This window comes from Heterodontus francisci, chromosome 32, assembly GCF_036365525.1.
Source record: "Heterodontus francisci isolate sHetFra1 chromosome 32, sHetFra1.hap1, whole genome shotgun sequence".
In the NCBI taxonomy this organism is placed as follows: domain Eukaryota; kingdom Metazoa; phylum Chordata; class Chondrichthyes; order Heterodontiformes; family Heterodontidae; genus Heterodontus; species Heterodontus francisci.
Window position 1 is genome coordinate 35,466,047 of NC_090402.1, and position 23,246 is coordinate 35,489,292.

Here is a 23,246-nt window from a genome sequence, read left to right on the forward strand (position 1 = left end):
GAGAATCTGCAGGCACTCTTCAGTGTGAGATGTTAAAGCAGCATCGTCAGCAAAGAGGAGTTCCCTGATGAGGACTTTCCGTACTTTGGACTTCGCTCTTAGACGGGCAAGGTTGAACAACCTGCCCCCTGATCTTGTGTGGAGGAAAATTCCTTCTTCAGATAATATTGCTGCTAATATTACTCTTTTAATAGTGGCCTGTAGTGCGGGACAGCAAAGTTAAAATTCTTGATACAACTACAATTCTAGTGTCATGGAGGCCCCCGCCTGCCAAGAATAAGGCATATTAATTTTGTCATATGAACATTGATTTTAAACTTTGGGAAGAAGAGAAGGCCTGTTACAAGGGCTGCCAGACACTTAGCTGAAAAAAAAATTGCATACTAACAGACAGTGCTTGTGGAGACAAAGGACCATTCCCTGACACAATCAACCCACACTGGATTTTGATCGCCAGGCATTGAAGGTGTAAGGAAGAACATTCCAGAGACTGCTAAGGTGATATAATCCACAAAAGCCAGGACTAGTTAAACCAGCTGGTCACATGACTAACTGGCTGGTCCAGGGTTTTTTGAACTAGCCACAGAGTTTTTGAACTCAAAGACTGTTTGCTCCTGGAGTGAGAAGACCTTTCCTGTCTTCTCCCATCTCTTTCTCACAAGCCTCTGGACCCATTGAGGACACATGAACTTCATGAGAGAAAAGTCTCCTACATCGAACAAGGTTCAAGAAGAATACTGGGCCCCAACGAAAAGCAATACCTACTGACAATCAAGGACTTTACAGCGAGCTCGAAGAACAGTAACCAAAACCATCTTCAGATAGTGCCTCAAACTTTTCCACTTTATTTCTTCTGCTCTTTTCTGTCTCTATCTGCATGTGTGCATTACATATGCATGCCAGCATGAGCGTGGACGCGTCGCGTATCCGTAGGTATTAACTAAATTAGAGTGTAAGTTTAATAAAGTTCAACCTTTTTTCTTTAAACCTACGAAAACCTGTTTGGCTAGTTTCTTTGCCTTATAATTGGAAGTTAGTCAACAAGGATTCACTAAGGGGGAGCTAAAAAAAGTGTGTTTAAAATTAAACCAGGTTACGGTAAGACCAGGTGAAGGCTGAAAGGGAACCCTAAAACCCTTTCTCACCTGGTCGCAACACTAGTTTTCTTGCTGAAAGAGAAAATAATTCTTTGCAAGTTATGTCCATTAGTTGCATTTTTTAGAAATACAAACTTGATAACTCTACTTCTGTGCAGCAAGGTTGGGCCAGTGTAAATCCTAAACTGGTTAAACAACCTAAACTGATCATATTATTGTGACAATAAAAACTGAATTTTTCAACTGCTGATTTATTTGATCGCTTTAGCTTGCCTTAGGAACATATTCCTTTACTTACAGGATCATGTTATACCAGTATTTTATGTTTTCATTGCTGTGCATACCCAGTACTCTTTCCAGCAGTCATTGAAATGGTAATAGGGAAAGTAGATGCTATCAACTACACTAAAGTGAGTCTTTGTCACAAAATGACAAAATCACATAAATCTACATTGAACTGGGGGGGTCAGTTAGCTCATTTGGCTAGACGGCTAGAATATGATGCAGAAAGACACCAATGGCGCGGGTTTAATCCCTGTACCAACTGTGGTAGTTCATGGAGGCCTACCTCCTCACCTTGCCCCTGTGCGTGTGGACTGGTGCCCTTCAAGCAAAGCATTACCAACTGTCTCTCTCTAATATGCCTAAGGTCCTTTGGGACTATAGCAACAACAACACTGAACTATTCGTACACAAGTTGTTTCTAATTTGAAACCTCTGCTGGAATAACATTTAGCTGTATAACCCTTTTAAGAGTATTTTACTGTTTAGCTCCTAACAACTCGATGGAATGGGCCTTGTAGATTTAATACAAACTGCCTACAGTCATTTATAATCATTCACTCACTGTCATTTATGAAAATATCCAAGTTTTAAAATCTTAGTCTTCAGTCACTCTTTAAATTGAAAAGAGTGATCTTAACTTAAACCCCCTCCACTGCCCCACTTATCCTGTTGTCACTCCTGGCACGCATACAATTCTCAGGCATCTGATGGGTAGTTTGCTATATTCAATATAGCCCATTTAAGAAATTAATTTCATAACATTCTTTGTCACATTACCCAAACAAATGAAAACAAGGATTTTTTTTTCAGAAACCAAAAACAGTGGAAACATTCAGCAGATCAGGCAGAATCTATGGAAAGAGAAACAAAGTTAACCTATCATAAGAACTGGAAGATGTCAGAGATTAATATCTTTTCAGCAAGTCTAAAGCCAGGGTAAAGATGGGGGCGGGAAGGGGTAGTGGGTGCAGGCAGATTTCGGGCGAGGTTTGTGATAGGGTGGAGGGCAGCAGTGATAAAATTACAGAAGTGACGATGGTGCAAGACAGAATGAGGTGATCATGAGATAAGAATCAAAACAAAAAAGGATCCAGAATGTTCCAGCATCCTCAGTATGTTGCTTTTGTTTTAGGTTTTGATTTAGCTCTTTAAAAAATTAAAATACACATGTTTAGTGGACAAAATTCTAGTAATTTATTTCCCATAGATATCTCCAGCTGGATCACTAATATTAATAAAAAGGTAGCAAGCCTAAAAAGACATTGTTGAGCTTTTTATGGGGAGACGGTTTGTATGTAGCCTGCAACAGGAATAGCCTTGATAGGTCAAATAAACCTTTTTTTCTTTCATGTCTTCATAGATCTTTACTACGTTCAGATAACTTCCTGAAAAGCCAGAAACAGACTGCTGTGAGTTCTTAGCTTCAGAACTTTTAACATTGGTTGTGTTGTGCCAATGTGTTTTGTTGAATGATAATTTTCTTTAATCCACTGACTGGAGATCTGAATTTATAGTTTTTTTAAAAGACCTTTTTAAAAAGACAAGCTACAAGCAAAGTCATCTTTCAGCTTAAAATGATCACCTAGTTTGCTAGTTCGGTTTAGATACAGTAAAGTTAACCTCTTTCTTTGTTAACTCACGAAAACCTACCCGATTGGTCCTTGTTATGATCATAGCAAGTAAGTAATCAAACACCTATTAAATTGGCCAGTATACCCACATTAAGAAAGAATTAAACCTGTTGTGGTTAAACAAGGAGAGGGAAAAGAGGGAAGCCCTTCGACCCCTCCTCACTTGACTGTAACAGTTGTCATGGGACTTTTGCACTGGAGCTGGTGTACTGTATCTACACGAAGAATTATTGTAATGCAATTTTTGGTATTTTATGTCTTTTTTGTGTGTTTTAACAACACACACAAAAAGTTTAACTGACAATCATGATTAATGATATCATCATCTCCTGTCAGGTGATTGTGTAAATTTACAAGCCCTGAAGGGTTAACTTTGTTGCAACAATTTGAGATTAAAATGACGACACGCTTGAAGTGACTTGCTTGCTGTTTTACATCACGTTTTCAGTCTGCAGCAGTAATATTTTGATTTAAATGATATTTCAGCCTCAATGGGTTTGAAATTATGCTCAGTTAGAAAGAGTATCTTCATATTTTCCATTTTGCTAAAATTTTCAACATGTATCCAACCAACTATTAATGGAATAAAGCTGCTCATTAGTACATTAAGTATATAGCTTGATTGATGTATGTATAGGTATTTATTTAAATAACATCCATACAAATACCACACAAGAGCAAGAGTTAACAGGTCAGGAAAGTGTAAATGATTTAAGATAGGTGCTCAATAGGAGGTCTACATCATTCCAGATGAAAGTCACGTTAAAAGGGCTAAATTGGATAGCCCTTGAAAATGGGCATGGGAGACTATGATGCATGATTAACCTTCACCTTGAAATGCAAGGAGCAGGCCAACTGCATGCTGCCCGCTAATTAAGATGAGTGCTCTGTGTAGTCAGCACTAACAATGCTGTACATTGACTGCACACATAATCGGGGGGCTCAATATCATAACTTGCTAGCACAGTTAAAGCTAGCTTGTGCCTCCAAAAAGGAGTGGGGTGGGTGGGTGCTTTGTGGCTGGACCAGGTTTTGGCAATCGTGCAGGAACTGAATCTGACCTGGGAAGCAGTGAAAAATGTCACAACATGTGAAAGAATGGACTGTAACATTTTCAGATGCTGCACTGGACACCTTGGTGGAAGAGGTGGGAATGAGGAGAAATGTTCTGCATCCAAACGCATGTTCAGAAGGCAGTGGGAGCAGAGGTCAATGTGGAGGTCAATGCCAGCAGTCAATCTCTGACGACCTGGATGCACTGCAGCAAGAAGTTCAAAGACCCCACATGATTGGTCAAGGTCAGTGAATGCATCTTCAAATGCCATATGCTATTAACTGCACCACGAGTCTCAGACACTATTCAATTCACCATATTCTCAGCACTCACTTATCAACAGTCACTATTGATCAGGATTCTAACCTAATGTCTAGAGTTGCAACTCACTCTCACACTTGTAGCACTGCTGCTAGTTTCACATTCAGATCTCGCACCTTGCACACACTGCAAGCTGTTCAGCAATCACTGAAACACATTGCACCACACTCAATGACACACTGCCCCCTCTCTTGCAGGACAAGATGATGCATAACTGCAGGCAGCAGCAGCTAACCGGTTAAAGACGGGCACGGCTGGATGTCCTGACCACCATGGAAGAGATGGTGCTCGCCGTTGTTGGAATGGCCATTGCTGAGCCTGTGGCCAGTGGCGGGATTGAATCAATTTAAGATGATGCTATCCCCATAACTAATCCTCCTTCTCACATCCCACTTTCCCCTTATCCCAAATTCTCTTCTGATGTACAAGCTGCAGATAGTGTAAGCATTTACCCTGTACCTTTTTCCCTTCCCTCACCACAACTCTACCCTTATGCCTTTCTCCTTTTAGATTCCCAAGAAGTGCAACCTGGGGGAGAGCAAGAAGACAGTGATGATGAAGATGCACCTTCACTTAATTTTGCTTTCACAGCTACCAGCTCAGAAACTGACACTGCACGCAATTCAGAGGACTGAGTAGAGGTGGGATCTGCACGTGAGCAACACTGGGCATGAGGGGCTTGCAGCCAAGGCAGGGGGTAAGGACAGTGCAGGTGGCAACTCGGTGGAATTCTGTCGCAGAGGTCTCAAATTAAAACTTTGATGGGCGGGCTGCAGAAGAACGCTGATGGGTATGCACAATGAAATGCTTGGTGCATTGGGAAGCCTACCAGACAGGCTGCGTGCAAAGTGAAGGAGCACGGAGGAATCCGGCATCAATTTGGCACAGGCCTTTGTGCAGCACTTGGATCCCATTCTTTCCAATGTGGAAGTGGTGGCCAACTCCATTAGCACACTCATGGATCCAACCATGATGAAGCATCTGATAGCCGATGTCTCAGCTTCCATTGCAGCACAAGTAACTTTCATCAGAAGTCTGTGTGCTGCAATGGAAGCTCCAATGGAAGTCATGCAAGCTCAGATTGCTGCCATCATGGCTGTAGGTTACAATGTTCAAACAGGCTTGTAGGGTGTCACAGCAGTCCCACAATCTGTGCTCCAGCAGATTACCAGAATTGCTGAGGCTGAGGTGCCGTGGGAGTGACAGTGACTCCATGGAGCAAGAATTGCTGTTCTCTTTCAGGGTGGCAACATTTGTCCTCCCACCACTGCCACTCCACCATTGTCCTTGCTGTTGTCTGTCAGCCAGGCAGGCTAGACTGCTGCCGCCCATGCCGAGATAATGCAGTCTACAGCTGGGTCTTCTAGGCCCAGAGCTACTTTGAGGTCATCCTCCAAGGCCTCCACTGAGGGTCAGCAACCTTCCACCAATCATGCTGCTGTCACTGGAGTAACACTGCTCAGGACTATTAGGGATAAGCAAAGGAACCCACAAGACAGACACGAAGGGAATGCACAAGGGTGATTAGTTTACATTTGTATGCAATATGGCAAGATAGAATTTATAAATTTGTTTTTGAATGTTCATTATTTTTGCATTGTGGTGAAGATGATGATGTGATGGTCAGTGACAGAGGAGAGGTAAAAAGTGTGGGACTGTTGATGAATGGGGAATTGGAGTCATTGTTACTGGCATCCCACTCAAAGCCATTCTTCATATACAGCCCGGGCAGGAATGGGCTTTCTAGGTTGTCACCTCTCCTCTTCTTCCTCTAGCGCCTCCTCCTCCACCCTCTTCCAGCAGCTTATCCTGCTCTGTGTTACCTCTGCTCATTCTAACATGCTCTATTCCAACTGGAAAGCCTTCTAGTGTTCCCATTTTTGGCAGCAACTGGTTTGTGCAGAAGCCTTGAAGTCAGGATAAAGTCCTTCAAGCAATTGCCACACCACTCCCTGTAAACGTTTGCAACTTGAAACAACTATGGAAAACACCAAACATTTGTACAATCGTACCAACAGCCAGAAGAAATAAACCTGCAGCTAACTTCTTAGTAATTGATGATCCCTTTAAATAGGGCTGGTGAGGGGATTCTTCCGACTGTTTAATGTGTGTTCAGCTGTCTGAAGTTATGTGAGGGTGTTGGCTGGAGTTTTGAGCTCCAAATTGACACCACTGGCATCAACATTGCACGCTGATTGATGTAATGATCTGCCTGTTCTGCACAATTCCGAAGGATGTTAGTTGCATATGTACTCACACCTTCATCAAATATAGCATCCTTTCTGATTTACGACAGTAGTCCCCAAACATAGTGCCCAAAGAACAATGCTACTGCTCAATTTGAGCTCAATTTAGTTCCCTAAGCCTTTAATAAGCACCTTCAGGGAGGTTTCATCCAGTCTCTGCTATTTAAGCATAACTAGTCCTTGTCCTTTAATCTCTATGCAATATATTATAAGATTTAAATAAGCAAACTTTCAAATCAGTCCTAATGCACAGAACAGTTCTTTCAACAATATGCAAATTCACCAGCACCAAGTGAGTGAATGAATAGAGAATAAAAATACTGTCCTTGGAGATGCCCCTGACAATTACCATCTGAACGATGAATCCCAGTCGTAGATTCTGCACAAAGCAAATTTATTTTTCCATGGGAGTTTAATGTCTGATCCATCTTCAACTTTTGAAGAACTACACCCTTCAAGTGAAGCCCCCATTTTGCAGTCAGTGGCAAAGCAACGGCACTCACCACTGACCTCGAAGAAAGCTGCTCACAAAGATCTAGTGATCTCTCGGACAAGATTTCCCCTTTCTCAATGGCAGTTAAATCTGGTGCTAAGTCAAGGGGGTTCTTGGTGTGCTGTAACAGTGATGTCAGCAAGCAGGTAAGCAACCAATCATATTAAAGAATTTACACACATACAGCAAACCAGGAAATTAAAAGCACTTCATATCCTTCACTTTGCACCAGAAACAACAACGATCATCTGGGGACTGGTGCCAAAATTTGGGTAGCTGTCGCACAGACTAGCCAATCAACAGCCTGACATAGCCATACTCACGGAATCATATCTTTCAGCCAATTTGCCAGACATCTCCATCACCAACCCTGAATATATCCTGTCCCACCAGCAGGACAGACCCACCAGAGGTGATGGCACAGTGGTGTACAGTCGGGAGGGAATTGCCTTGGGAGTCCTCATTGTTGACTCCAGACCCCATGACATCTCATGGCATCAGGTCAAACATGGGCAAGGAAACCTCCTGTTGATTACCACCTACCATCCTCCCTCAACTGATGAATCGGTACTCCTCCATGTTGAACACCACTTGGAAGGATCACCGAGGGTAGCAAGGACACAGAATGTACTCTGCGTGGGGACTTCAATGCCCATCACCACGAGTGGTTCGGACACTTCACTACTGACTGAGTTGGCCGAGTCCTGAAGGACATAGCTGCCAGACCAGGCCTGCGGCAGGTGGTAAGGGAACCAACAAGACCTGCTTGATCTCACCCTCACCAATCTACCTATTGCAGATGTAGCTGTCCATGGCAGTATTGGTAGGAGTGACCACTGGACGGTCCTTGTCAAGACGAAAACCCAACTTCACATTGAGGATACTATCCATCGTGTTGTGTGGCACTACCGCCATGTTAAGTGGGATAGATTCAGAACAGATCTATCAGCTCAAAACTGGGCATCCATGAGGCGCTGTGGGTCATCAGCAGCAGCAAAATTGTATTCAGCAACAATCTGTAACCTTGTGGCCCAGCAGATCCCTCACTCTAGCATTACCATCAAATCAGGGGATAAAACCTGGTTCAATGAAGAGTGCAGGAGAGCATGCCAGGAACAGCACCAGGCATACATAAAAATGAAGTGCCAACCTGGTGAAACTACAACACAGGACTGCATGCATGCTAAACAGTAGACGAGGCATGTGATAGAGCAAAGCGATTCCACAACCAATGGATCAGATCTAAGCTCTGCAGTCCCGCCACATCCAGTCGTGAATGGTGGTGGACAATTAAACAACTAAATGGAGGAGGAGGCTCCACAAACATCCCCATCCTCAATGATGGGGAGCCCAGCACGTCAATGCAGAAGGCAAGGCTGAAGCATTTGCACTCATCTTCAGCCAGAAGTGACGAGTGGATGATCCACCTCAGTCTCCTCCTGAGGTCCCCAGCATCACGGATGCCAGTCTTCAGCTGATCCAATTCACTCCATGTGATATGAAGAAACAGCTGAAGGTGCTTGTTGTGGAAAAATCTAATGACTAAAGCAAATAAAGACTTTATTGCAAGCATATACAAGGGAGAAGAATTCAGTTCCCCCCCTCCACCCCCCACCAAGAGCCTTCTCAATGATACAGAGTTTACCGCACACATTTATAGGATACAATAGTCACTACTCATTGATCATACTACCCCTGACGCATACCAGGTTTATGACTTGACCAATGAACTGGATTGTATGGCCCAAACAAATGTTTCCTGTTATCTCAGCCCCCAACCTTGATTCTACTAGTTCCCATGGTTTATTGTTGCCTGTCTGATCTCTAATTTCCCTTTATCTCTTTTACTGGTGAAGCAAGGACAGCATGTTTACATAGGCTGTTTGAGTCAATTAATTACTGAGTTGTAGAATCCCAGAATAGTGGTCAAGTATGCCATCATTCAAAGGGTCCCTCACAACTACAGTAATTCTTCTAAGATTATTAATGCATTCTAATGCAAAATCTATGAATGTTGACACTTTGGTCCCACTTCACGCTGGATACAGCAAAGGTTAGGGGCCCTGACAACATCCCAGCAGTAGTACTGAAGACTTGTGCTCCAGAACTAGCCCCACCCCTAGCCAAGCTGTTCCATTACAGCTACAATGCTGGCATCTTGCAGACAATGTGGAAAATGCACAGGTATGTATGTCCACAAAAAGCAGGACAAATCCAATCTAGCCAATTATTGCCCCAGTCGACTCTCGATCATCAGCAAAGTGATGAAAGGTGTCATCGACAATGCTATCAAACTTCACTTACACACAAATAACCTGCTCATCGATGCTAAGTTTGGGTTCTGCCAGGGGCACTCGGCTCCTGACCTCATTACAGCCTTGGTCCAAACATGGACATAAAGCTAAATTCAAGATGTGAGGTGAGAGTAACTCTCTTTGACATAAAGGCAGCATTTGACCAAGCATGGCATCAAGGAGCCCTAGCAAAATTGAAGTCAATGAGAATCAGGGGGAAAACTTTCCACTGGTTGGAGTCATACCTAGTGCAAAGGAAGATGGTTGTAGTTGTTGGAGGTCAATCATCTGAGCTCCAGGACATCACTGCAGGAGTTCCTCAGGGTAGTGTCCTAGGCCCAACCATCTTCAGCTGCTTCATCAATGACCTTCCCTTATCATAAGGTCAGAAGTGGGAATGTTTGCTCATGATTACACATTGTTCAGTACCATTCGTGACTCCTCAGATACTGAAGCAGTCCGTGTCCACATACAGCAAGACCTGGACAACGTTCAGGCTTGGACTGATAATTGGCAAGTAACATTCAGGCCACACAAGTGCCTGGCAATAACCATCTCCAACAAGAGAGAATCTAACCATCTCCCCTTGACATTCAACAGCATTACCATCGCTGAATACCCCACTATCAACATCCTGGGGGTTATCATTGACCAGAAACTGAACTGGACCAGCCATATAAATACTGTGGCTACAAGAGCAGATCAGAGGCTGGAAATTCTGCAGCGAGTAACTCACCTCCTGACTCCCCAAAGTCTGTCCACCATCTACAAGGCACAGGTCAGGTGTGTGATGGAATACTCTCCAATTGCCTGGATGAGTTCAGCTCCAACAACCCTCAAGAAGTTTGTCACCATCCAGGACAAAGCAGCCCACTTGATCAGCACCCCACCTACCACCTTAAACATTTGCTCCTTCCACGACTGATGCACAGTGGCAGCAGTTTGTATCATCTACACGATGCACTGCAGAAACTTACCAAGCCTCCTTCGACAGCACCTTCCAAACCCGCAGCTTCTACCACCTAGAAGGACAAGGGCAACAGACGCATGGGAACACCACCATCTGCAAGTTCCTCTCCATGTCACACATCATCCTGACTCGGACCTCTATTGCCATTCCTTCACTGTTCTGGGTCACAAACCTGGAACTCCCTTCCTAACAGCACTGTGGGTATACCTACACCAGATGGACTGCAGCGGTTCAAGGAGGCGGCTCACCATCACCTTCTCGAGGACAATTAGGGATGAGCAACAAGTGCTGGCCTTGCCAGCAACACTCACATCCCATAAAAGAATAGAAACTAAAATTAAGATAAACAAGCTTTCTAAAAAACAGAAAAGAACATTTTTTTTAAAAATATGTGAAATTTTATCATTATGGAGGGATTTGGCATGCCGCAAATATAAACTTATCTTCTCAGGGCCAGTGAGGGTGTTTAGCAGTAATTATGAAGTTAGTACAACATTTAAAAAACCCAGTTACACATCATTCAACAAGGTGTAACCTTTTCAAGGGTGCCTCAACAGCGCATCCTCTGGAGAAGCGTAGAATCACTGACAGCAACTTCTGGAATTCCACGTTTAGCTGCACATGTGTGGTCCCCAAAGTTGCTGTCAGTTTCAGAGGAGTAATAACAGCGATGCTGACAGTTTCACCGTCATTACTTCTGCAAAATCCCAGCCATTATATCTCATTGCTTCTACTAGCTCTTTACTATCATGATTTACAGGACCTATTGAATCAATTATGTACAGAAACAGCATCATCTATGCATTCTGGCTGTGGTGCAACTTTTCAAATCTAATGACACTTCTTTCGTCCATAACATTTCAAGTATCCATTCAATCTTCCAAGCGTCTTTTGGAAAAAAAAACATTGCATTTGCCAGACAAAACGAGGACAATCTATATTTTTCAAAGGAAATGTTTTGAATTTGTATCCCAAGGAGGTGGAAGGGTTTGACCTCCATAATTTCTGTTGAACTGAATGCATTTGTAAATAACAAAATAAATTTCACTGAGGGTGGTCATGAATGACCTCAGTAGTTGAAGGAACAAAAAGTACTGTACCATCCCCAAGAACCTTTATCCTCCCATGCTTTAAAACATGAGGGTCACTTCCTGCTCGAGTGCCTGGATTATTCCATATTGGTAGACAGAGAGATTAGATCCTGAGATGTTAAAATAAACTGTGAGAATCTTTCATGATATGTTCCCAACTTTGAACTAAGGGAGAACACTGCAGCTCGGAACAGGGTTCTAAAGGTCCCTATAAGCAAACAATTGAAAAACAATAGTTCAGGTCATCAAGTTGGTCAGTGTATTAAATATTTTTTAACTGCACAGAAAATGAATCAGACAAAGACCAATGATTATAATATTCTGTTTTATTATCTTTTTATAATAAACAAAACTATATCATGTAAATTAGAACTATCAATTCGATAAGCTAAACAAGTTATATTTATAAGGCAGAATAAATCAAAGCCAGATTTGGATAAGTATGGTTGTAGAAACATAATGTTTTTAACTATTGCAGTACAGATTTAAGGTGAAGGGTCCTCTCTGAGCTCATCTTCTCAATAAGCCCCATTTCCTGCTCCCTTGACCCTGTTCCTGCTAACCTGCTGACCCCCCAACATCCCCTCCTGGCCCCCATGTTAGCCGATATTGTTAACAGTTTTCTCCCTTCTGGTACTGTCCCCTCGCCTTTAAATCTGCTGTCATCACCTCTTTCCTCAAAAGACCAACCTTTTACCCCACCATCCTTGCAAACCACTGTCTGATCTCAAACCTCGCTTTCCTCTCCAACGTCCTTGAACAGGTTGCCTCCTCCCATATCCGTGCCCATCTGTCCCGGAACTCCATGTTTAAATCCTTCCTATCACGTTTCTCCCCATGCCACAGTACCAAATGGCTCATATCAAATTCACAGTTGACATCCCATGTGACTGACAAAAGTAAACTATTCCTCCTCATCCTTCTCAACCTGTTTGCAGCCTTTGGCCAGCAATAAATTGTTGGAAAAATCTCCCAAGAACTCGTGAAGGTTTTTTACGCCACGTCAGAAAAAAGCATGAAAACTAGAATCCCTAAGAGTCTCATGATGCAAGCAACCAATTCAAAGCAAAGGTCTTAAAAGATGGACAGTATTAAGTATTTATTCATTAAAAATTGCTAACTCCACATTATGTTGAAACTGGGAACTTTCACCCACCTCCTATCCAAACTGGTGCAGTACTCAAAGATGTCAAATTGCATCTGCAAGCTGAAAGTTGATGATTTATGGATTAGGTGTAAATTAATTGAGGCTGGGTGTTCTGTGGTGAGTGGCTTACCTCCTGAGTTGCCAAAGCCTTCCTACCACCTACAACAACAACAACTTGCATTTATATAGTGCCTTTAACCTAATAAAACATCCCAAAGTGCTTTACAGGAGCATTATCAAACAAAATTTGACACCAAGCCAGATATTAGGTTGGATGACCAAAAGCTTGTTCAAACAGGTAGGTTTTAAGGTGTGTGGGCAGAGAATAGGATGGGGAAATTGGGGTTGCTGCATGTTAGGAGGCAGTGATGAATGCCTCGGTAGGCCCTTTGGAAGATTCCAAGAGAGGCACAGTGGGAAGCTGTGGGATAATTTAAGAGGGAGTCACGCTGGGAATGGCGGCAGGAGAGTGGGAAAGATGATGAGTACTGGAAGATAGAGGTTTGTGAAGGTAGAGTATCAGAAGATGGAGAAAAGAAAAGAGGCATGATTTCAGGAAGGATAAAGAGGAAAGGGGATATAGAAGTGATATGTTTGGATCTGGAGCAGCAGCCAAAACATGCACACAAATGGACACTGGGAAACTTAGCATACTATGACATGATTCCATGTTAGTTCCATGTGGGTTGTTAAGATCTGGAATGCACTGCCTGAAAAGGTGGTGGAAACAGATTTCAAAAGGAATTGGGTAAATACTTGAAGGGGAAAAAACTATAGGTCTGTGGGGAAAGGGCAGGGGTGTGGAACTAATTGAAAAACTCTTTCAAAGAGTGGGCTTGAACACAGTGGGCTGAATGGTGTCCTTCTGCACTGGATCAATCTATGATGTTAAATGATAAAATACTCAACAGCAAGACAATCTCAGAATCTGAAAAGACGTCATATCATGGGGAAAATAATAAGAATTGATTTTTAAAAAGAATTGAATTGAAGTTATGTGACTTTCTGCGTCTGCATTCCTGGAGTTCTTTCTTTCTTTTGGGCCTCCTTATCTCGAGAGACAATGGATACGCGCCTGGAGGTGGTCAGTGGTTTGTGAAGCAGCGCCTGGAGTGGCGATAAAGGCCAATTCTAGAGTGACAGGCTCTTCCACAGGTGCTGCAGAGAAATTTGTTTGTCGGGGCTGTTGCACAGTTGGCTCACCCCTTGCGCTTCTGTCTTTTGTCCTGCCAACTACTAAGTCTCTTCGACTCGCCACATTTTAGCCCTGTCTTACGTATTTGTTAGGAAATTGTGAACTCTCAGCCCATGATATTTCCCCATTCCTTTTATTTGAACTGGGACATGCAGTTCCCTACTATGTACTGTCAGTGTGCAAAAGGAAATATTTGCTACAACGCACAATACAATTAGCAAGATGTACAATGGTTTAATTATAGATTAAAAGAACATTTTTAAACAAAGGGCAAAAAGAATAAAGATTAAGATAAATGGTGTTTGAAATGTTAGGAAAACCACTTCAGAAAAACAAATTAAAGAAGTAACATGATTTATTTTTGATGGTGCTTTAAAATGTACTGGAAAGCAGATTATCAGACAAACAAATGTCAAGAAAACTCAGCCCCACTTGTCATATTTGGCAACCTCAGTCATTAATGGGGCCCATTTCCACCCAGTGATTGTGTTGTAGTCCTGCTTGGCAGATTGCAAATAAAAACTCTTCTTGCTCCTGGATTGAGTCCAGTGCAATACTACTAAACCATTGGACGGGATAGGGTTGACCTAGTTTTGTGCCAGAGTCCACCATCTACAACTTTGCAGAGACATGGCAGAGCAATCAGTCTTCTGTAAGGTTACGGCTTGAACAGCACCATAAGTATTGCTTGCACTTCAGCCAGAGCTCCAAACCTGTGCCAAGAGCTGCCACAGCTGTTCCTCGACATTTTGCATTGGTCCAACGAAATCCAAATATGATGCTGCTTCTCCCACTTGTTGAAATCCTCGGAACTGGTAGCAGCATCTAAAAATTTGCATGGAAAGTTGAAGTGTGGTTTTAACAATCAGCTGTCATGAAGGGTTGCTAAATGTGAGAAGGCTCTGGACATCCACCTTTGCTGCCTATCCTCCAGATCTTTTTTATTCACCGCAACTACCAATATCAATGTGAAAACATCAGTCTTCATTACAGTTACCTTTGGCTGCATTCTGTCCTGCCACTCAATATGTAAAATAAATTAAAAATGATATGAGCTATATTAAAAGACAAAAGAAACATCTGAGCAATGGCAGTGCATATCCTTTCAGGAAATGGCCGTGCATATTTCCAAAGGCACAGGAACAATACAGCTCTCCGCACGTATGTGCTATGACTTTGTGTATTCTGTCATACGTTGACATTCATGGAGGTAGATTGTGACCATGTCGGTCTGTGATTTGCACCATTGCAAAAAGTAGAGTGAAAAATTACATTTTTTGTAAAAATAACATAATTGACAGTCCAGGAGGATGGGGAAGAAACCAATTTCTAGACATCCAACTCCTGTTATTGGAATAGGGTAATAATACAAATTATACTTGGTGATGGCCTTGTCATAGCAGTTCAAATATATGCCAACCTAAATAGCACGCAAAAGCTTGCCGACAACTTCATAAAAGGAAACAGACTGAAAGTGCAGTGGGACATGGGCTTGTCAGAACTTGAGATGCAGGTAATATTCAAATATTGTAGGAGAAAAAAGGCCAAAGTATACAAAAGAACATTTTTCAGCAGTGTGATTTAGAAATTACTGGAGGAAGATATGTTGGAGGGGGGCAATGGGAGGTGGAGGAATGAGTTTTATTTTTTAAAGGGCTTGACACTTACCATCCAAAAAAAGCTTTTTTTTATTTCGAACACTTTATTTGGCATATTTTCAAAGATTGTTGAGCCTATGGTAACTATAGCTTTCAAGCCAAAAATAATTTCTTCTGGAAGGGGTGCAGATATTTCAAATTTGAAAATATAAGTTGTCGTGGGGTTTCCCAAGATAATTTTGCAGGTCCCAGTTCCCTGGATTGGGAATCAATCCCAAAATACATTTTTTTATTTTAGAGATACAGCACTGAAACAGGCCCTTCGGCCCACCGAGTCTGTGCCGACCATCAAGCACATATAGGGACAGGTGAGGATGTGGTAGGAATATGGGATTAGTGTAGGATTAGTATAAATGGGTGGTTAATGGTCGGCACAGACTCGGTGGGCCGAAGGGCCTGTTTCAGTGCTGTATCTCTAAATCTAAAAATTTAAAATCACCCATTTATACTAATCCTACATTAATCCCATATTCCTACCACATCCCCACAATTCCCCTACCACCTACCTATACTAGGGGCAATTTACAATGGCTAATTTACCTATCAACCTGCAAGTCTTTGGCTGTGGGAGGAAACCGGAGCACCCAGCAAAAACCCACATAGTCACAAGGAGGACTTGCAAACTCCTCACAGGCAGTACCCAGAATTGAACCCGGGTTGCTGGAGCTGTGAGGCTGCGGTGCTAACCACTGCGCCCACTGTGCTGCCCCTTTTCATGTTATTTTATCCTCAGTGATGTTACAAAGTTGCCCTCTCTCCCAGCTTCACTACCCTCCTGTCCTCAGTCAATCCACATCAACTCTCTTACCCCAAACCACTACCACCCATTGACCTTGCCATTACACATGGCCTCAGGAACTCTGAGACCATTGTCACTGACAGCATTTTGAACAGTTCCTCATTTCCCTGCTAAATTTATCCCGCTGTATGTTTACCACATTCTCTCACAACCCTTGATTCCAGAATTATCATCTTAGAATTACACAAATAAAAAAAAGTGCTGTCACAGTGGAACTAACAGGAACAAACTCATCTAATCCCACTTTCATTCCCTTTCTTTGTATTTTTTTAACTAATTTTCTTTGTGAAACCCATATCCAATTCTCCTTTAAAAGATGTTATTGGCTTCATCTCAGTAAGCCAGTGTGGTAAAGCATTTCACATTCTAAAGCACCATGTGCCGCTTACCCACACCCATCCCATGCGAAAAATATCTATGTGAAAACATTTACTCTAACTTCCTCTTTGGTAGTTCGTATGATAAATCTGATTCTATGCCTATGCCTGATATCGGGTTGTGGAGAAGGTAGAATTTCTTCCAGAATTGTCAAAACTATGCTATTCTTGTTCAGTCTGTCATAAACTCCAGCCCTAGCTTCAGATCCTAACCCTCTTCCTAGATGCCAACCCAAGCTCACCATGATGGTATAAAAAGGTCCTGCTTTATCCTGAGCTGAGTTTCAAACCCTGCTATCTCATGTCCATTTCTAAAAGATCTGCAGTCTCCACATCACCATCACTGAAACTCTCAGCCATGCTTTTATTATTTCTAGACTAAAGTTTTCCATCACCTTACTTGTTGGCCTAGCAAACTCCACACATTAACTTCAAAACATCAAAACCCCACTGATCATATTGTTTTCCTCATACTATTCCGATTACCCATCACCCTAATCATTGTCACTCTTCATTGGCTTCCTGTTCCTCAGTGCATTGATTTTAAAATCCTTGGCATGGTTTTCAACTCTCTCCATAGCCTCACACCTTTCTACCTCTCAACCTCCTTCAGTTCCTGCCCAAATGCTGCTCTTCCAATACTGGCCCACTTCACAGCATCCCCTCTCTTTGCTCTACCACTGGATTCTGACTCTTCAGGCATCTTGTCTAGCCCTCCGGGAATCCCTCCTTAAGACATTTTATTATGTCTTTCCCCAACTTCACAAGCCTCCTTAAACCTAGCCTTTTGCATTTTCCACCACCTTCCCAAATTCCCCCCCCCCCCCCCCCCCCACCCCACTCTTGCTTGGATTTGGCGGTTAACTGTGACTTGTTTTGAAATGTTCCAATATGTTAAAGGTGCTATATAAATGCAAGTTGCTGTTATTGTTATCCATATTGAATTGAAACATCCCCTATAATGATCCAAATCGGCAGTGCATTCTATATTTGCAAAGCAAAATGGCTCCCTGTTTCATCCATGGAAAAGAAAATCATGTGAACTGTAAAACTGGGTGTTGATTCACTGTCGGCCGTATTATACTACCACTCCAGATAAATGTCACTCCATCACTCCCTTAATGTCTCCCTTTGGGTTAATCATTTAAAACAACATGGTGTCAGGCATGCCCCCCCCCCACCACCGACCAAGACTGAGGCACACATTATTTCGCCACATGAACATTAAAACTTAAAATTACAAGCCCCTGACTGGAAAGACATTTGCATAGTACCAGACAGTGTTGAAACAAAGGAACCAGTCCCTGCCCCAATACACAGAAGCGACCTGGTCAAACCAGTTGGTTACGTGACCACCTGCTGGCCAACTAGGGGAGTTTTGAATTGGAAAAACAGATTTTGAACTGAGAACACTGTGTGCTCCCGGTTGGAACAGAACCTCTCCAGTCTGCCTGCCTCCATCGCTTTCCCATGGAACTGAATCTTGTGAAAACACGTGAACCTCAAAGAGAGAAAAGTCTCCTACGTGAACAAGGTTTAAAAGGAACACTGGTACCTGATGAACAGCAAGACTATGTACAATCAAATGAGCTCGAAGCACAGTAAAGAGACTCTTCTAATATTGCCTTATATCCCTCCCTACTATATTTTCCACTTCTCTTTTCTGTCCCTATATGCATGTGTATATCGCATGTGCATGCTAGAGTGTGCGCGTCGTATATCCGTAGGCGTGAACCACAGTAGAGTTTAAGTTTAAGCTTAAGGCTTAATAAATTTCATCTTTCTCCTTTAAACCTGGGAAAACATGGTGTGTTGGTTTCTTTGCCTTATAATTGGAAAGAGGTGAGCAAGGATTCACAAAAGGGGGGAGCTCAAAACACAGGCCGGAATTTTACAGCGGGCGGACCGGAGCCAGACTCCGACATAAATGTCGGTGACGACCCCGCTTCCGCCCAACCTGGGGATCCGTCCCGTATTTTATGGATCCCCAGGCATTAATTGGCCCGAGGCGGGACTTCCACCCACTTGAGGGAGGAGGTCCCGCCTCAGTGAGCTGCCGGCCAATTAGTGACCCAGCAGCTCTTTGTCTCAGCAGTGCCACCGGGAGCAGTGGCCACTGCTGGGACAGCAGCCCAGCCAACTTGATGGAGCCGAGAGAGTGGGTAAGTTTGGGTTGCCTCACCAGGTGAGGCTAGGGTGGTTGTTTGGGGGGAGGGGTGCGTCATGGATCCCGGGGGTGGGTTGGGAGGTGGGGGCGACCCTCAATCGGGCACCCTGTGCCCGACTGCCAGGCCCCTCCCCCCGGGGTGGGGAAAGGCCGGCAGCTATCGCTGGGCGGCCTTTCACGATCCCGGCACACCCACTTGCCACGGGTAAAATACCCGTGGAGGTGGGCGAGGGCCCTTAAGTGGCTGTTAAGTGGCCACTTAAGAGTCTTGCTTGGCCTCAGGCAGGCGGGCGGTTTCCCACCCCCTGCAACCCCCCCCCCCCCCCACCCCCACCGCCGTCGGACCTCCATAAACTTGTTCGGAGGCAGAATCGGGGCGGGTAGGCCTCCCGGAGCCTGCCGCTCAATTTCATGCCGCCCCCACGCCGCCATCCGACCCACTGGCGTGGCGTAAAATTCCAGCCACAGTGTGTTTAAAAAATAAAACCCTGTTACAATAAGACCCTTAGACACATTTCTCACCTGGTCGTAACAATTGTATGGGATGATGTACAATGCTATCTTAAATGTCTCGCCCAGTTTAGCTGAACCAGTGATCTTTGACAGAGCAAGACAACACTTTCCATTCTTTAGACTGACTCCATTCTGGTGAAACCAGCAGTTTCTGAAGTACACATTCTTCTTAGAGGTGCATATTTGCTGTTCGATGAGTACACTGGATGGCATTTTGGCAATGTCTCGCCTTCAGGCAAGAGAAAAATATGCCAAGACTTGTCAGGCCAGTGTTTAACTGCTGCAGCTATACAACAATATAGGGTGATTACAGGCAGGTATATCAGTAATTGCACACCCAGCAGAACACCCAGGTAGGCTGAAGAGCAACCAGTCAGATGTGTTTGTTTGTATGTTTTCATTTGATTTCTTCTACAATAAAGAGATGATCTGTTTATCTTGTCCTTCTGTCAGTATTTTCATGGCGTGGCATCTGGAGGTAAATAGATGTGAGTTGCTCGATAGATTACTCTTGTTGTTATTATCAGGTTTGGTCGTGAACTAAATTTTATTTTCAGTCGAAGACGGGGCATGCGAGACAATTGTGATTGATTACCTGGGATTGTTTACATTCTTTCTCTTGATGAACTGAAAAGGTGGAAGCTACTTGACTCCAGTTAACTTGGCCCATTGAAGCTGCACTTCAGCTATCACAGATCAACATTATAGCATGCCTCTCAAAAATGTTCCACCTTGCCAAATACATCTATGTGGTTTTCTGAAATGTCAGTTTCATTGCTATAAAGTGCAGATTTGCGATTAAGGCTAATGACCAGTTTGGGTGTCATTACTGTGTTCATTTGAATACTTTAGCCATATGATACAGTTGAGAAAAGTAAAAACAATTGATGTGTATTCAATAAGATTTTAACTTTCTACTGTTGTAGCTGTTCGCTAGAATAATATTGATCTCTCATTCCAAAAGTATTGGGTAAACATCTAGAACAAATTCATTACCAAAATTAGTTCCAACTATATTTTTGGACACAACTTTTACGTAGTCATAATATGGAGCAATGCCATTTGTGGGGTCATGGAAAGTGATATCAGTTGGTACAGTTCAAATATGCCACTGCTCTGGGGGTGAAATTCAAATTCCTCAAAGTCAGTTGAAAGAAAGATTGGGTGGGGTGTACAATGGGCGGCTGATCCACTACTGTCGATCTCATGCCCCCCTGTCCACTTAATCTCAAAAACGCACCCATTACTGCACCAGGATGACAATTTCTGTTCTTAGATTACAGTGACAACACTTCAAAAATTACTGCATTCATTGTAAATTGTCCTGAAATCATGAAAGGCACCTATAAATGCAAGTTTACTTTCTTTCAGCATTCCGCATAGCATTTTATATATCCCTGAGTCTGAGTACCCGATTAGTGACAATTCGGAGATAGTTTTCTACTGTGAGGACATATCCTGCAGGAACTGTAAGGAGCCAGCACATTTTATGCAGCCAAGTCCAAGAGGCTAAAAGACCCACAGTAGCAGCAAGTCCTTCTGATTCTACTTATTTTCTTTTCCCAATGTTCATTACACTCAGAGAATGCATATCTCTGCACTTTGTCCAATACGGATCCTGCCTGATTTACAGTATTCCACTTCCTATATGGGATTGCAAATCGTTGACTGACATCATCAGTTTTTGGGTCCAAAGGACAGAAATAATTGTTCTAACCTGCTTAGATGCAGAGAGGAAATTAGGTTCAGCTTTGCTATCATTTAAGCAATGACTAACCAAACTAATCAGGTTTCAAGATGACATACTCGAGTTTATTATATACACCACTCCTTAGCAATTATTGTATTATGCAGAATAAATAGGATGTTCATTTTCATTTATTTTCCTACTAGTATGAACAGGGGGCTGAAAAGAAACAAGGCTAGAGTCAGGAGGGGATTGGGGCAACTTCCTCCTATGGTGAGCAGGTGCTAGCTTTTCCAGCTCAATGGGATGGATATGGAAGTTTCCCACCTGTCACTTGCAAATTAGTTGTCCTTCTGCTGATTCTACAAATTCCTGTGGGGTTAGGACTGGAGGGTAACAAGGACCATGACTTGAGGATTCCCAGGGAGTAAAATATTTAACATGGGCAAGAATATTTGACTTGCATTTCTTCCGTGTGATCCATCGCAATGTCCAAACAAATTTTTAAAAATTCATTTTCGTGATGTGGGATTTGCTAACAAGGCCAATATTTATTACTCATCCCTAATTGCCCTCGGGGAGGTGTGGTGGACCTTCTTCTCGAATCACTTCAGTCCATGTGATGAAGGTACTCCCACAATGCTATTAGGTCGTGGGTTTGGGATTTTGACTTACCGATGATGAAGGAATGGCGATAGATGCCCAAGTGTGCAAGCTAAAGGGGAACATGGCGGTGTTGGTGTTTCCACGTGCATCATGAGTTTGGAAGGTGGCTGCCAAAGAAGCCTCAGCAAGTTGTTGCACTGCATCCTGCAGCCAGGAAACACCGAAGACTCGGTAGGCTGGTGGTGGAGGCAATCATTTCTACAAATTCCAGAACAGGATTGAACAGCGAAGCATGTTCGGCTACACATCCAGGAAATTCCTTAGAGTTGCTCCCACTCCACCTGCCTTACTTCACAGATGTGTAGCAGAAATTCCACACTCGAGCAAAGTAATGCCAGCAGAAAGGGAACGGGTGCAAGGAAGGTTCTGGCTGCAGTTCTTGATTAGATTTTGAAAATGCAACAATTGTACTGAGGTAAGATTCTACAACCTGTAGAAGGCTCCGAGATTTGTGCTGCACAATTGAGAACAGCTTGAGAAATATTGATATATCTGTCATGGGGTTAATGGTAACAAAATCATTGACAGTAAGACTATGGGTAAGCATCCTTAGTAGATAGCACATGGCATCTGTATAGATTTTTAATCACTTCTTTCAACTTCCTCTCCTGAGTGTCTTCATCACTGATGTGTGTTATAAAACGTCCATATGAATTTTCTTTTTACTTTGCCCCAAGGGAGTAGCCTGTACACAGCGAATGGTTGAAACTACCCTCAGAGTTGTTCTATGGTTTTTGGCTACCATGAATATGGGAAACCTCCTGAACAAGTTACACACCTCCAATTTGGTCTCAGGGCAAATTTTACCTTCTCCAAGTTAGTAAATATCCTCTTACTGCTCAAACCACATTATTATTTTCATCCCTGGCATCAAGATAGGTAGCTGCTCTAAATTGTAGGGTTTCACACTATACGCAATGTCAAATAAAACAGCAATTCATCTCATGTGCAATGTAAACAACAACTAGAATCATCCTCACTCTCACTGGGATCCATGAAAAAAGACACAGCTCTCTGCACAAATCCAAGGCAAACAACATCAAATACCAGTAAGAATTGTCATCATGCCCTCTTAACTAACCACAAAATTAATGGTAAATATGTGTGGAAGAGATAGCTCCATGTTTTGCTTTACTTTTTAAAACCTGTGTGCTTGCCCTGAAAGTTCATTTTGGTATGCACTGGGTGAGATGTCCATTGTATTTACAAAGTCCTGCCTACACCACTGTTGGAAAAAGATGGAGGTTCAGATTAGACCTTCATGATGGTGATCAGGAGATTTGAATTGTACTCATGATAGTCGTGAAGTCAGTCTTGATTATATTTTAAAAGCTGTTTCACTGACTGTATTGAAGATTTTTACAGATCCAATAATCCAGTTCAAAATTCTTTTTTTTTTTCAATTCTTTCATGGGATGTGGGCATCACTGGCAAGGCCAAATTGGTGAAAAATCCAGTAAAATCTATTTCCAAGGAGATGAGATTTCCATTCCCCTGCCGTAAGAGCAGAAATGTTACAACAGGAATAAACCTGTTTCTATATAGAACCATTGGA